Genomic DNA, 16083 nt, shown 5'->3' with positions numbered 1-16083 from the left:
TGCGTGCCGAGTGCTGGGCAACCACACACTGCGCGTTCCTTGACGAGCGCTACATCTCCAGAGCCCTCGAACGCCCTCAGGACAACATGGCTGGTGAGTGCGAAGTGCCCAGGAAGACTCTGTCATGGCCCTTGTGTGAGCTGCCATGAGAGAACGCTGTGCTTGGAACACTGCGAGGCCCGCCCTCGTACCTGAAGTCACTCTGCTGGAGGAGAAAGTCGGCATCTTAGCATGCTGTGTGGCTCCCGGCACACCCGGCATGAACCCACGCCTGGAAGTAAGGCCCTGATTTGCCGTGCAGAAGCGGAGGCGTGCTGCAGTTTCCAGGAGGTGGTGGCCTCTGCTCTGCATACCTTGAACGGCAGCACAGCTTTCTGGACACCTGGGAGGCTAGCCGGGGCACCCTGTTCCCGGCAGGAACACTGAGTAACCCCAGGCGCACCTGGGTCTGCTAAGCAACATCCAGGCCCGTAGCCCTTTAGAGCCCCACTGTGCACGCAGAGCGTAGGGAAACGCACTGCCCTCTCTTTTGGAGCAGCTTGGTTTCCTCAGCACTCGCACACGTTCACGCACACCGTTCTGGCACGTCCCACATGGCGCGGAGGTCTTACGCGTTGCCCTAATCGGAGCTGCGCTCAGAGTAACCCTCGTCTTCGCATTCCATCCAGGACCTCCTGACTGAAGGCACCGTGCCTCTTAGAGGACGGCGGCTTGGGTTCTTACTGCAATTCAAGTCCTGTTCCTTCTTTGGCACTGCAGGCAGCCCCAGGCCCAGAGGAGCAGCTACGGCGTTCCTTGGTTGAGACAGTTCGCTGGATGCGGGACTCCCTACTTCGATAAGTTGACTCAGGGAAGGAAACACAGGGTAACCGGTGTCTCTTGGGACTCGTTAGAAACCACAGGGATGTACGCTGAGTGTGCCCATGGAAACGGGGGCCTGCTGGAACTAGCCCTGCTTTCCCATTTTGAGGGCGGCATTCATGCCTGCCTTGACGCTCCCTGACATTCCCGGCTCCCGACAGGCCAGTGAGCCCTGGAAGAATGCTTCGGGGAAAATTATGAGTTTGCTCTCTCTAAACCAGGGGCTTCCGTGGCCGCGGTGGCGGTCCGCATGACAGGCTCTAGAGCTAAAGGGAACCTCAACGTGAGAACTCGCCTCCAGGTTAGGCCCTGAGTAGCCGTGCAGAAAGGGAGGCATGCAGCTCTTTCCAGGAGTTCTTAGTCGCTTTGCTTTAAAGGAAGTACACGCCCGGGGACTCCTAGGCCCCACGGGCGTGCATCATTTTCCCTCCAAGGTCACTGAGTGCCTCCAGACACCTGTGGGCCGGCTGAGCAACGTCGAGGTCCATTGGTTGATTCCCTCGGAGGACCCCTGTGCGTGCCGAGTGCTGGGCAACCACACACTGCGCGTTCCTTGAGGAGCGCTACATCTCCAGAGCCCTCGAACGCCCTCAGGACAACATGGCTGGTGAGTGCGAAGTGCCCAGGAAGACTCTGTCATGGCCCTTGTGTGAGCTGCCATGAGAGAACGCTGTGCTTGGAACACTGCGAGGCCCGCCCTCGTACCTGAAGTCACTCTGCTGGAGGAGAAAGTCGGCATCTTAGCATGCTGTGTGGCTCCCGGCACACCCGGCATGAACCCACGCCTGGAAGTAAGGCCCTGATTTGCCGTGCAGAAGCGGAGGCGTGCTGCAGTTTCCAGGAGGTGGTGGCCTCTGCTCTGCATACCTTGAACGGCAGCACAGCTTTCTGGACACCTGGGAGGCTAGCCGGGGCACCCTGTTCCCGGCAGGAACACTGAGTAACCCCAGGCGCACCTGGGTCTGCTAAGCAACATCCAGGCCCGTAGCCCTTTAGAGCCCCACTGTGCACGCAGAGCGTAGGGAAACGCACTGCCCTCTCTTTTGGAGCAGCTTGGTTTCCTCAGCACTCGCACACGTTCACGCACACCGTTCTGGCACGTCCCACATGGCGCGGAGGTCTTACGCGTTGCCCTAATCGGAGCTGCGCTCAGAGTAACCCTCGTCTTCGCATTCCATCCAGGACCTCCTGACTGAAGGCACCGTGCCTCTTAGAGGACGGCGGCTTGGGTTCTTACTGCAATTCAAGTCCTGTTCCTTCTTTGGCACTGCAGGCAGCCCCAGGCCCAGAGGAGCAGCTACGGCGTTCCTTGGTTGAGACAGTTCGCTGGATGCGGGACTCCCTACTTCGATAAGTTGACGCAGGGAAGGAAACACAGGGTAACCGGTGTCTCTTGGGACTCGTTAGAAACCACAGGGATGTACGCTGAGTGTGCCCATGGAAACGGGGGCCTGCTGGAACTAGCCCTGCTTTCCCATTTTGAGGGCGGCATTCATGCCTGCCTTGACGCTCCCTGACATTCCCGGCTCCCGACAGGCCAGTGAGCCCTGGAAGAATGCTTCGGGGAAAATTATGAGTTTGCTCTCTCTAAACCAGGGGCTTCCGTGGCCGCGGTGGCGGTCCGCATGACAGGCTCTAGAGCTAAAGGGAACCTCAACGTGAGAACTCGCCTCCAGGTTAGGCCCTGAGTAGCCGTGCAGAAAGGGAGGCATGCAGCTCTTTCCAGGAGTTCTTAGTCGCTTTGCTTTAAAGGAAGTACACGCCCGGGGACTCCTAGGCCCCACGGGCGTGCATCATTTTCCCTCCAAGGTCACTGAGTGCCTCCAGACACCTGTGGGCCGGCTGAGCAACGTCGAGGTCCATTGGTTGATTCCCTCGGAGGACCCCTGTGAGTGCCGAGTGCTGGGCAACCACACACTGCGCGTTCCTTGAGGAGCGCTACATCTCCAGAGCCCTCGAACGCCCTCAGGACAACATGGCTGGTGAGTGCGAAGTGCCCAGGAAGACTCTGTCATGGCCCTTGTGTGAGCTGCCATGAGAGAACGCTGTGCTTGGAACACTGCGAGGCCCGCCCTCGTACCTGACGTCACTCTGCTGGAGGAGAAAGTCGGCATCTTAGCATGCTGTGTGGCTCCCGGCACACCCGGCATGAACCCACGCCTGGAAGTAAGGCCCTGATTTGCCGTGCAGAAGCGGAGGCGTGCTGCAGTTTCCAGGAGGTGGTGGCCTCTGCTCTGCATACCTTGAACGGCAGCACAGCTTTCTGGACACCTGGGAGGCTAGCCGGGGCACCCTGTTCCCGGCAGGAACACTGAGTAACCCCAGGCGCACCTGGGTCTGCTAAGCAACATCCAGGCCCGTAGCCCTTTAGAGCCCCACTGTGCACGCAGAGCGTAGGGAAACGCACTGCCCTCTCTTTTGGAGCAGCTTGGTTTCCTCAGCACTCGCACACGTTCACGCACACCGTTCTGGCACGTCCCACATGGCGCGGAGGTCTTACGCGTTGCCCTAATCGGAGCTGCGCTCAGAGTAACCCTCGTCTTCGCATTCCATCCAGGACCTCCTGACTGAAGGCACCGTGCCTCTTAGAGGACGGCGGCTTGGGTTCTTACTGCAATTCAAGTCCTGTTCCTTCTTTGGCACTGCAGGCAGCCCCAGGCCCAGAGGAGCAGCTACGGCGTTCCTTGGTTGAGACAGTTCGCTGGATGCGGGACTCCCTACTTCGATAAGTTGACGCAGGGAAGGAAACACAGGGTAACCGGTGTCTCTTGGGACTCGTTAGAAACCACAGGGATGTACGCTGAGTGTGCCCATGGAAACGGGGGCCTGCTGGAACTAGCCCTGCTTTCCCATTTTGAGGGCGGCATTCATGCCTGCCTTGACGCTCCCTGACATTCCCGGCTCCCGACAGGACAGTGAGCCCTGGAAGAATGCTTCGGGGAAAATTATGAGTTTGCTCTCTCTAAACCAGGGGCTTCCGTGGCCGCGGTGGCGGTCCGCATGACAGGCTCTAGAGCTAAAGGGAACCTCAACCTGAGAACTCGCCTCCAGGTTAGGCCCTGAGTAGCCGTGCAGAAAGGGAGGCATGCAGCTCTTTCCAGGAGTTCTTAGTCGCTTTGCTTTAAAGGAAGTACACGCCCGGGGACTCCTAGGCCCCACGGGCGTGCATCATTTTCCCTCCAAGGTCACTGAGTGCCTCCAGACACCTGTGGGCCGGCTGAGCAATGTCGAGGTCCATTGGTTGATTCCCTCGGAGGACCCCTGTGCGTGCCGAGTGCTGGGCAACCACACACTGCGCGTTCCTTGACGAGCGCTACATCTCCAGAGTCCTCGAACGCCCTCAGGACAACATGGCTGGTGAGTGCGAAGTGCCCAGGAAGACTCTGTCATGGCCCTTGTGTGAGCTGCCATGAGAGAACGCTGTGCTTGGAACACTGCGAGGCCCGCCCTCGTACCTGAAGTCACTCTGCTGGAGGAGAAAGTCGGCATCTTAGCATGCTGTGTGGCTCCCGGCACACCCGGCATGAACCCACGCCTGGAAGTAAGGCCCTGATTTGCCGTGCAGAAGCGGAGGCGTGCTGCAGTTTCCAGGAGGTGGTGGCCTCTGCTCTGCATACCTTGAACGGCAGCACAGCTTTCTGGACACCTGGGAGGCTAGCCGGGGCACCCTGTTCCCGGCAGGAACACTGAGTAACCCCAGGCGCACCTGGGTCTGCTAAGCAACATCCAGGCCCGTAGCCCTTTAGAGACCCACTGTGCACGCAGAGCGTAGGGGAACGCACTGCCCTCTCTTTTGGAGCAGCTTGGTTTCCTCAGCACTCGCACACGTTCACGCACACCGTTCTGGCACGTCCCACATGGCGCGGAGGTCTTACGCGTTGCCCTAATCGGAGCTGCGCTCAGAGTAACCCTCGTCTTCGCATTCCATCCAGGACCTCCTGACTGAAGGCACCGTGCCTCTTAGAGGACGGCGGCTTGGGTTCTTACTGCAATTCAAGTCCTGTTCCTTCTTTGGCACTGCAGGCAGCCCCAGGCCCAGAGGAGCAGCTACGGCGTTCCTTGGTTGAGACAGTTCGCTGGATGCGGGACTCCCTACTTCGATAAGTTGACGCAGGGAAGGAAACACAGGGTAACCGGTGTCTCTTGGGACTCGTTAGAAACCCCAGGGATGTACGCTGAGTGTGCCCATGGAAACGGGGGCCTGCTGGAACTAGCCCTGCTTTCCCATTTTGAGGGCGGCATTCATGCCTGCCTTGACGCTCCCTGACATTCCCGGCTCCCGATAGGCCAGTGAGCCCTGGAAGAATGCTTCGGGGAAAATTATGAGTTTGCTGTCTCTAAACCAGGGGCTTCCGTGGCCGCGGTGGCGGTCCGCATGACAGGCTCTAGAGCTAAAGGGAACCTCAACGTGAGAACTCGCCTCCAGGTTAGGCCCTGAGTAGCCGTGCAGAAAGGGAGGCATGCAGCTCTTTCCAGGAGTTCTTAGTCGCTTTGCTTTAAAGGAAGTACACGCCCGGGGACTCCTAGGCCCCACGGGCGTGCATCATTTTCCCTCCAAGGTCACTGAGTGCCTCCAGACACCTGTGGGCCGGCTGAGCAACGTCGAGGTCCATTGGTTGATTCCCTCGGAGGACCCCTGTGAGTGCCGAGTGCTGGGCAACCACACACTGCGCGTTCCTTGAGGAGCGCTACATCTCCAGAGCCCTCGAACGCCCTCAGGACAACATGGCTGGTGAGTGCGAAGTGCCCAGGAAGACTCTGTCATGGCCCTTGTGTGAGCTGCCATGAGAGAACGCTGTGCTTGGAACACTGCGAGTCCCGCCCTCGTACCTGAAGTCACTCTGCTGGAGGAGAAAGTCGGCATCTTAGCATGCTGTGTGGCTCCCGGCACACCCGGCATGAACCCACGCCTGGAAGTAAGGCCCTGATTTGCCGTGCAGAAGCGGAGGCGTGCTGCAGTTTCCAGGAGGTGGTGGCCTCTGCTCTGCATACCTTGAACGGCAGCACAGCTTTCTGGACACCTGGGAGGCTAGCCGGGGCACCCTGTTCCCGGCAGGAACACTGAGTAACCCCAGGCGCACCTGGGTCTGCTAAGCAACATCCAGGCCCGTAGCCCTTTAGAGACCCACTGTGCACGCAGAGCGTAGGGAAACGCACTGCCCTCTCTTTTGGAGCAGCTTGGTTTCCTCAGCACTCGCACACGTTCACGCACACCGTTCTGGCACGTCCCACATGGCGCGGAGGTCTTACGCGTTGCCCTAATCGGAGCTGCGCTCAGAGTAACCCTCGTCTTCGCATTCCATCCAGGACCTCCTGACTGAAGGCACCGTGCCTCTTAGAGGACGGCGGCTTGGTTCTTACTGCAATTCAAGTCCTGTTCCTTCTTTGGCACTGCAGGCAGCCCCAGGCCCAGAGGAGCAGCTACGGCGTTCCTTGGTTGAGACAGTTCGCTGGATGCGGGACTCCCTACTTCGATAAGTTGACGCAGGGAAGGAAACACAGGGTAACGGGTGTCTCTTGGGACTCGTTAGAAACCACAGGGATGTACGCTGAGTGTGCCCATGGAAACGGGGGCCTGCTGGAACTAGCCCTGCTTTCCCATTTTGAGGGCGGCATTCATGCCTGCCTTGACGCTCCCTGACATTCCCGGCTCCCGACAGGCCAGTGAGCCCTGGAAGAATGCTTCGGGGAAAATTATGAGTTTGCTCTCTCTAAACCAGGGGCTTCCGTGGCCGCGGTGGCGGTCCGCATGACAGGCTCTAGAGCTAAAGGGAACCTCAACGTGAGAACTCGCCTCCAGGTTAGGCCCTGAGTAGCCGTGCAGAAAGGGAGGCATGCAGCTCTTTCCAGGAGTTCTTAGTCGCTTTGCTTTAAAGGAAGTACACGCCCGGGGACTCCTAGGCCCCACGGGCGTGCATCATTTTCCCTCCAAGGTCACTGAGTGCCTCCAGACACCTGTGGGCCGGCTGAGCAACGTCGAGGTCCATTGGTTGATTCCCTCGGAGGACCCCTGTGCGTGCCGAGTGCTGGGCAACCACACACTGCGCGTTCCTTGACGAGCGCTACATCTCCAGAGCCCTCGAACGCCCTCAGGACAACATGGCTGGTGAGTGCGAAGTGCCCAGGAAGACTCTGTCATGGCCCTTGTGTGAGCTGCCATGAGAGAACGCTGTGCTTGGAACACTGCGAGGCCCGCCCTCGTACCTGAAGTCACTCTGCTGGAGGAGAAAGTCGGCATCTTAGCATGCTGTGTGGCTCCCGGCACACCCGGCATGAACCCACGCCTGGAAGTAAGGCCCTGATTTGCCGTGCAGAAGCGGAGGCGTGCTGCAGTTTCCAGGAGGTGGTGGCCTCTGCTCTGCATACCTTGAACGGCAGCACAGCTTTCTGGACACCTGGGAGGCTAGCCGGGGCACCCTGTTCCCGGCAGGAACACTGAGTAACCCCAGGCGCACCTGGGTCTGCTAAGCAACATCCAGGCCCGTAGCCCTTTAGAGCCCCACTGTGCACGCAGAGCGTAGGGAAACGCACTGCCCTCTCTTTTGGAGCAGCTTGGTTTCCTCAGCACTCGCACACGTTCACGCACACCGTTCTGGCACGTCCCACATGGCGCGGAGGTCTTACGCGTTGCCCTAATCGGAGCTGCGCTCAGAGTAACCCTCGTCTTCGCATTCCATCCAGGACCTCCTGACTGAAGGCACCGTGCCTCTTAGAGGACGGCGGCTTGGGTTCTTACTGCAATTCAAGTCCTGTTCCTTCTTTGGCACTGCAGGCAGCCCCAGGCCCAGAGGAGCAGCTACGGCGTTCCTTGGTTGAGACAGTTCGCTGGATGCGGGACTCCCTACTTCGATAAGTTGACGCAGGGAAGGAAACACAGGGTAACCGGTGTCTCTTGGGACTCGTTAGAAACCACAGGGATGTACGCTGAGTGTGCCCATGGAAACGGGGGCCTGCTGGAACTAGCCCTGCTTTCCCATTTTGAGGGCGGCATTCATGCCTGCCTTGACGCTCCCTGACATTCCCGGCTCCCGACAGGCCAGTGAGCCCTGGAAGAATGCTTCGGGGAAAATTATGAGTTTGCTCTCTCTAAACCAGGGGCTTCCGTGGCCGCGGTGGCGGTCCGCATGACAGGCTCTAGAGCTAAAGGGAACCTCAACGTGAGAACTCGCCTCCAGGTTAGGCCCTGAGTAGCCGTGCAGAAAGGGAGGCATGCAGCTCTTTCCAGGAGTTCTTAGTCGCTTTGCTTTAAAGGAAGTACACGCCCGGGGACTCCTAGGCCCCACGGGCGTGCATCATTTTCCCTCCAAGGTCACTGAGTGCCTCCAGACACCTGTGGGCCGGCTGAGCAACGTCGAGGTCCATTGGTTGATTCCCTCGGAGGACCCCTGTGCGTGCCGAGTGCTGGGCAACCACACACTGCGCGTTCCTTGAGGAGCGCTACATCTCCAGAGCCCTCGAACGCCCTCAGGACAACATGGCTGGTGAGTGCGAAGTGCCCAGGAAGACTCTGTCATGGCCCTTGTGTGAGCTGCCATGAGAGAACGCTGTGCTTGGAACACTGCGAGGCCCGCCCTCGTACCTGAAGTCACTCTGCTGGAGGAGAAAGTCGGCATCTTAGCATGCTGTGTGGCTCCCGGCACACCCGGCATGAACCCACGCCTGGAAGTAAGGCCCTGATTTGCCGTGCAGAAGCGGAGGCGTGCTGCAGTTTCCAGGAGGTGGTGGCCTCTGCTCTGCATACCTTGAACGGCAGCACAGCTTTCTGGACACCTGGGAGGCTAGCCGGGGCACCCTGTTCCCGGCAGGAACACTGAGTAACCCCAGGCGCACCTGGGTCTGCTAAGCAACATCCAGGCCCGTAGCCCTTTAGAGCCCCACTGTGCACGCAGAGCGTAGGGAAACGCACTGCCCTCTCTTTTGGAGCAGCTTGGTTTCCTCAGCACTCGCACACGTTCACGCACACCGTTCTGGCACGTCCCACATGGCGCGGAGGTCTTACGCGTTGCCCTAATCGGAGCTGCGCTCAGAGTAACCCTCGTCTTCGCATTCCATCCAGGACCTCCTGACTGAAGGCACCGTGCCTCTTAGAGGACGGCGGCTTGGGTTCTTACTGCAATTCAAGTCCTGTTCCTTCTTTGGCACTGCAGGCAGCCCCAGGCCCAGAGGAGCAGCTACGGCGTTCCTTGGTTGAGACAGTTCGCTGGATGCGGGACTCCCTACTTCGATAAGTTGACGCAGGGAAGGAAACACAGGGTAACCGGTGTCTCTTGGGACTCGTTAGAAACCACAGGGATGTACGCTGAGTGTGCCCATGGAAACGGGGGCCTGCTGGAACTAGCCCTGCTTTCCCATTTTGAGGGCGGCATTCATGCCTGCCTTGACGCTCCCTGACATTCCCGGCTCCCGACAGGCCAGTGAGCCCTGGAAGAATGCTTCGGGGAAAATCATGAGTTTGCTGTCTCTAAACCAGGGGCTTCCGTGGCCGCGGTGGCGGTCCGCATGACAGGCTCTAGAGCTAAAGGGAACCTCAACGTGAGAACTCGCCTCCAGGTTAGGCCCTGAGTAGCCGTGCAGAAAGGGAGGCATGCAGCTCTTTCCAGGAGTTCTTAGTCGCTTTGCTTTAAAGGAAGTACACGCCCAGGGACTCCTAGGCCCCACGGGCGTGCATCATTTTCCCTCCAAGGTCACTGAGTGCCTCCAGACACCTGTGGGCCGGCTGAGCAACGTCGAGGTCCATTGGTTGATTCCCTCGGAGGACCCCTGTGCGTGCCGAGTGCTGGGCAACCACACACTGCGCGTTCCTTGACGAGCGCTACATCTCCAGAGCCCTCGAACGCCCTCAGGACAACATGGCTGGTGAGTGCGAAGTGCCCAGGAAGACTCTGTCATGGCCCTTGTGTGAGCTGCCATGAGAGAACGCTGTGCTTGGAACACTGCGAGGCCCGCCCTCGTACCTGAAGAAACTCTGCTGGAGGAGAAAGTCGGCATCTTAGCATGCTGTGTGGCTCCCGGCACACCCGGCATGAACCCACGCCTGGAAGTAAGGCCCTGATTTGCCGTGCAGAAGCGGAGGCGTGCTGCAGTTTCCAGGAGGTGGTGGCCTCTGCTCTGCATACCTTGAACGGCAGCACAGCTTTCTGGACACCTGGGAGGCTAGCCGGGGCACCCTGTTCCCGGCAGGAACACTGAGTAACCCCAGGCGCACCTGGGTCTGCTAAGCAACATCCAGGCCCGTAGCCCTTTAGAGCCCCACTGTGCACGCAGAGCGTAGGGAAACGCACTACCCTCTCTTTTGGAGCAGCTTGGTTTCCTCAGCACTCGCACACGTTCACGCACACCGTTCTGGCACGTCCCACATGGCGCGGAGGTCTTACGCGTTGCCCTAATCGGAGCTGCGCTCAGAGTAACCCTCGTCTTCGCATTCCATCCAGGACCTCCTGACTGAAGGCACCGTGCCTCTTAGAGGACGGCGGCTTGGGTTCTTACTGCAATTCAAGTCCTGTTCCTTCTTTGGCACTGCAGGCAGCCCCAGGCCCAGAGGAGCAGCTACGGCGTTCCTTGGTTGAGACAGTTCGCTGGATGCGGGACTCCCTACTTCGATAAGTTGACGCAGGGAAGGAAACACAGGGTAACCGGTGTCTCTTGGGACTCGTTAGAAACCACAGGGATGTACGCTGAGTGTGCCCATGGAAACGGGGGCCTGCTGGAACTAGCCCTGCTTTCCCATTTTGAGGGCGGCATTCATGCCTGCCTTGAAGCTCCCTGACATTCCCGGCTCCCGACAGGCCAGTGAGTCCTGGAAGAATGCTTCGGGGAAAATCATGAGTTTGCTCTCTCTAAACCAGGGGCTTCCGTGGCCGCGGTGGCGGTCCGCATGACAGGCTCTAGAGCTAAAGGGAACCTCAACGTGAGAACTCGCCTCCAGGTTAGGCCCTGAGTAGCCGTGCAGAAAGGGAGGCATGCAGCTCTTTCCAGGAGTTCTTAGTCGCTTTGCTTTAAAGGAAGTACACGTCCGGGGACTCCTAGGCCCCACGGGCGTGCATCATTTTCCCTCCAAGGTCACTGAGTGCCTCCAGACACCTGTGGGCCGGCTGAGCAACGTCGAGGTCCATTGGTTGATTCCCTCGGAGGACCCCTGTGCGTGCCGAGTGCTGGGCAACCACACACTGCGCGTTCCTTGAGGAGCGCTACATCTCCAGAGCCCTCGAACGCCCTCAGGACAACATGGCTGGTGAGTGCGAAGTGCCCAGGAAGACTCTGTCATGGCCCTTGTGTGAGCTGCCATGAGAGAACGCTGTGCTTGGAACACTGCGAGGCCCGCCCTCGTACCTGAAGTCACTCTGCTGGAGGAGAAAGTCGGCATCTTAGCATGCTGTGTGGCTCCCGGCACACCCGGCATGAACCCACGCCTGGAAGTAAGGCCCTGATTTGCCGTGCAGAAGCGGAGGCGTGCTGCAGTTTCCAGGAGGTGGTGGCCTCTGCTCTGCATACCTTGAATGGCAGCACAGCTTTCTGGACACCTGGGAGGCTAGCCGGGGCACCCTGTTCCCGGCAGGAACACTGAGTAACCCCAGGCGCACCTGGGTCTGCTAAGCAACATCCAGGCCCGTAGCCCTTTAGAGCCCCACTGTGCACGCAGAGCGTAGGGAAACGCACTGCCCTCTCTTTTGGAGCAGCTTGGTTTCCTCAGCACTCGCACACGTTCACGCACACCGTTCTGGCACGTCCCACATGGCGCGGAGGTCTTACGCGTTGCCCTAATCGGAGCTGCGCTCAGAGTAACCCTCGTCTTCGCATTCCATCCAGGACCTCCTGACTGAAGGCACCGTGCCTCTTAGAGGACGGCGGCTTGGGTTCTTACTGCAATTCAAGTCCTGTTCCTTCTTTGGCACTGCAGGCAGCCCCAGGCCCAGAGGAGCAGCTACGGCGTTCCTTGGTTGAGACAGTTCGCTGGATGCGGGACTCCCTACTTCGATAAGTTGACGCAGGGAAGGAAACACAGGGTAACCGGTGTCTCTTGGGACTCGTTAGAAACCACAGGGATGTACGCTGAGTGTGCCCATGGAAACGGGGGCCTGCTGGAACTAGCCCTGCTTTCCCATTTTGAGGGCGGCATTCATGCCTGCCTTGACGCTCCCTGACATTCCCGGCTCCCGACAGGCCAGTGAGCCCTGGAAGAATGCTTCGGGGAAAATTATGAGTTTGCTGTCTCTAAACCAGGGGCTTCCGTGGCCGCGGTGGCGGTCCGCATGACAGGCTCTAGAGCTAAAGGGAACCTCAACGTGAGAACTCGCCTCCAGGTTAGGCCCTGAGTAGCCGTGCAGAAAGGGAGGCATGCAGCTCTTTCCAGGAGTTCTTAGTCGCTTTGCTTTAAAGGAAGTACACGCCCGGGGACTCCTAGGCCCCACGGGCGTGCATCATTTTCCCTCCAAGGTCACTGAGTGCCTCCAGACACCTGTGGGCCGGCTGAGCAACGTCGAGGTCCATTGGTTGATTCCCTCGGAGGACCCCTGTGCGTGCCGAGTGCTGGGCAACCACACACTGCGCGTTCCTTGAGGAGCGCTACATCTCCAGAGCCCTCGAACGCCCTCAGGACAACATGGCTGGTGAGTGCGAAGTGCCCAGGAAGACTCTGTCATGGCCCTTGTGTGAGCTGCCATGAGAGAACGCTGTGCTTGGAACACTGCGAGGCCCGCCCTCGTACCTGACGTCACTCTGCTGGAGGAGAAAGTCGGCATCTTAGCATGCTGTGTGGCTCCCGGCACACCCGGCATGAACCCACGCCTGGAAGTAAGGCCCTGATTTGCCGTGCAGAAGCGGAGGCGTGCTGCAGTTTCCAGGAGGTGGTGGCCTCTGCTCTGCATACCTTGAACGGCAGCACAGCTTTCTGGACACCTGGGAGGCTAGCCGGGGCACCCTGTTCCCGGCAGGAACACTGAGTAACCCCAGGCGCACCTGGGTCTGCTAAGCAACATCCAGGCCCGTAGCCCTTTAGAGCCCCACTGTGCACGCAGAGCGTAGGGAAACGCACTGCCCTCTCTTTTGGAGCAGCTTGGTTTCCTCAGCACTCGCACACGTTCACGCACACCGTTCTGGCACGTCCCACATGGCGCGGAGGTCTTACGCGTTGCCCTAATCGGAGCTGCGCTCAGAGTAACCCTCGTCTTCGCATTCCATCCAGGACCTCGTGACTGAAGGCACTGTGCCTCTTAGAGGACGGCGGCTTGGGTTCTTACTGCAATTCAAGTCCTGTTCCTTCTTTGGCACTGCAGGCAGCCCCAGGCCCAGAGGAGCAGCTACGGCGTTCCTTGGTTGAGACAGTTCGCTGGATGCGGGACTCCCTACTTCGATAAGTTGACTCAGGGAAGGAAACACAGGGTAACCGGTGTCTCTTGGGACTCGTTAGAAACCACAGGGATGTACGCTGAGTGTGCCCATGGAAACGGGGGCCTGCTGGAACTAGCCCTGCTTTCCCATTTTGAGGGCGGCATTCATGCCTGCCTTGACGCTCCCTGACATTCCCGGCTCCCGACAGGCCAGTGAGCCCTGGAAGAATGCTTCGGGGAAAATTATGAGTTTGCTGTCTCTAAACCAGGGGCTTCCGTGGCCGCGGTGGCGGTCCGCATGACAGGCTCTAGAGCTAAAGGGAACCTCAACGTGAGAACTCGCCTCCAGGTTAGGCCCTGAGTAGCCGTGCAGAAAGGGAGGCATGCAGCTCTTTCCAGGAGTTCTTAGTCGCTTTGCTTTAAAGGAAGTACACGCCCGGGGACTCCTAGGCCCCACGGGCGTGCATCATTTTCCCTCCAAGGTCACTGAGTGCCTCCAGACACCTGTGGGCCGGCTGAGCAACGTCGAGGTCCATTGGTTGATTCCCTCGGAGGACCCCTGTGCGTGCCGAGTGCTGGGCAACCACACACTGCGCGTTCCTTGAGGAGCGCTACATCTCCAGAGCCCTCGAACGCCCTCAGGACAACATGGCTGGTGAGTGCGAAGTGCCCAGGAAGACTCTGTCATGGCCCTTGTGTGAGCTGCCATGAGAGAACGCTGTGCTTGGAACACTGCGAGGCCCGCCCTCGTACCTGAAGTCACTCTGCTGGAGGAGAAAGTCGGCATCTTAGCATGCTGTGTGGCTCCCGGCACACCCGGCATGAACCCACGCCTGGAAGTAAGGCCCTGATTTGCCGTGCAGAAGCGGAGGCGTGCTGCAGTTTCCAGGAGGTGGTGGCCTCTGCTCTGCATACCTTGAACGGCAGCACAGCTTTCTGGACACCTGGGAGGCTAGCCGGGGCACCCTATTCCCGGCAGGAACACTGAGTAACCCCAGGCGCACCTGGGTCTGCTAAGCAACATCCAGGCCCGTAGCCCTTTAGAGCCCCACTGTGCACGCAGAGCGTAGGGAAACGCACTGCCCTCTCTTTTGGAGCAGCTTGGTTTCCTCAGCACTCGCACACGTTCACGCACACCGTTCTGGCACGTCCCACATGGCGCGGAGGTCTTACGCGTTGCCCTAATCGGAGCTGCGCTCAGAGTAACCCTCGTCTTCGCATTCCATCCAGGACCTCCTGACTGAAGGCACCGTGCCTCTTAGAGGACGGCGGCTTGGGTTCTTACTGCAATTCAAGTCCTGTTCCTTCTTTGGCACTGCAGGCAGCCCCAGGCCCAGAGGAGCAGCTACGGCGTTCCTTGGTTGAGACAGTTCGCTGGATGCGGGACTCCCTACTTCGATAAGTTGACGCAGGGAAGGAAACACAGGGTAACCGATGTCTCTTGGGACTCGTTAGAAACCACAGGGATGTACGCTGAGTGTGCCCATGGAAACGGGGGCCTGCTGGAACTAGCCCTGCTTTCCCATTTTGAGGGCGGCATTCATGCCTGCCTTGACGCTCCCTGACATTCCCGGCTCCCGACAGGCCAGTGAGCCCTGGAAGAATGCTTCGGGGAAAATTATGAGTTTGCTCTCTCTAAACCAGGGGCTTCCGTGGCCGCGGTGGCGGTCTGCATGACAGGCTCTAGAGCTAAAGGGAACCTCAACGTGAGAACTCGCCTCCAGGTTAGGCCCTGAGTAGCCGTGCAGAAAGGGAGGCATGCAGCTCTTTCCAGGAGTTGTTAGTCGCTTTGCTTTAAAGGAAGTACACGTCCGGGGACTCCTAGGCCCCACGGGCGTGCATCATTTTCCCTCCAAGGTCACTGAGTGCCTCCAGACACCTGTGGGCCGGCTGAGCAACGTCGAGGTCCATTGGTTGATTCCCTCGGAGGACCCCTGTGCGTGCCGAGTGCTGGGCAACCACACACTGCGCGTTCCTTGAGGAGCGCTACATCTCCAGAGCCCTCGAACGCCCTCAGGACAACATGGCTGGTGAGTGCGAAGTGCCCAGGAAGACTCTGTCATGGCCCTTGTGTGAGCTGCCATGAGAGAACGCTGTGCTTGGAACACTGCGAGGCCCGCCCTCGTACCTGAAGTCACTCTGCTGGAGGAGAAAGTCGGCATCTTAGCATGCTGTGTGGCTCCCGGCACACCCGGCATGAACCCACGCCTGGAAGTAAGGCCCTGATTTGCCGTGCAGAAGCGGAGGCATGCTGCAGTTTCCAGGAGGTGGTGGCCTCTGCCCTGCATACCTTGAACGGCAGCACAGCTTTCTGGACACCTGGGAGGCTAGCCGGGGCACCCTGTTCCCGGCAGGAACACTGAGTAACCCGGGCACACCTGGGTCTGCTAAGCAACATCCAGGCCCGTAGCCCTTTAGAGCCCCTCTGTGCACGCAGAGCGTAGGGAAACGCACTGCCCTCTCTTGTGGAGCAGCTTGGTTTCCTCAGCACTCGCACACGTTCACGCACACCGTTCTGGCACATCACACATGGCGCGGAGGTCTTACGCGTTGCCCTAATCGGAGCTGCGCTCAGAGTAACCCTCGTCTTCGCATTCCATCCAGGACCTCCTGACTGAAGGCACCGTGCCTCTTAGAGGACGGCGGCTTGGGTTCTTACTGCAATTCAAGTCCTGTTCCTTCTTTGGCACTGCAGGCAGCCCCAGGCCCAGAGGAGCAGCTACGGCGTTCCTTGGTTGAGACAGTTTGCTGGATGCGGGACTCTCTACTTCGATAATTTGACCCAGGGAAGGAAACACAGGGTAACTGGTGTCTCTTGGGACTCGTTAGAAACCACAGGGATGTACGCTGAGTGTGCCCATGGAAACGGGGGCCTGCTGGAACTAGCCCTGCTTTC

The sequence above is a fragment of the Delphinus delphis genome, unplaced genomic scaffold (genome assembly GCF_949987515.2).
Source record: "Delphinus delphis unplaced genomic scaffold, mDelDel1.2 scaffold_205, whole genome shotgun sequence".
Classification (NCBI taxonomy): domain Eukaryota; kingdom Metazoa; phylum Chordata; class Mammalia; order Artiodactyla; family Delphinidae; genus Delphinus; species Delphinus delphis.
Note: the sequence above shows the minus strand (reverse complement) of the source record.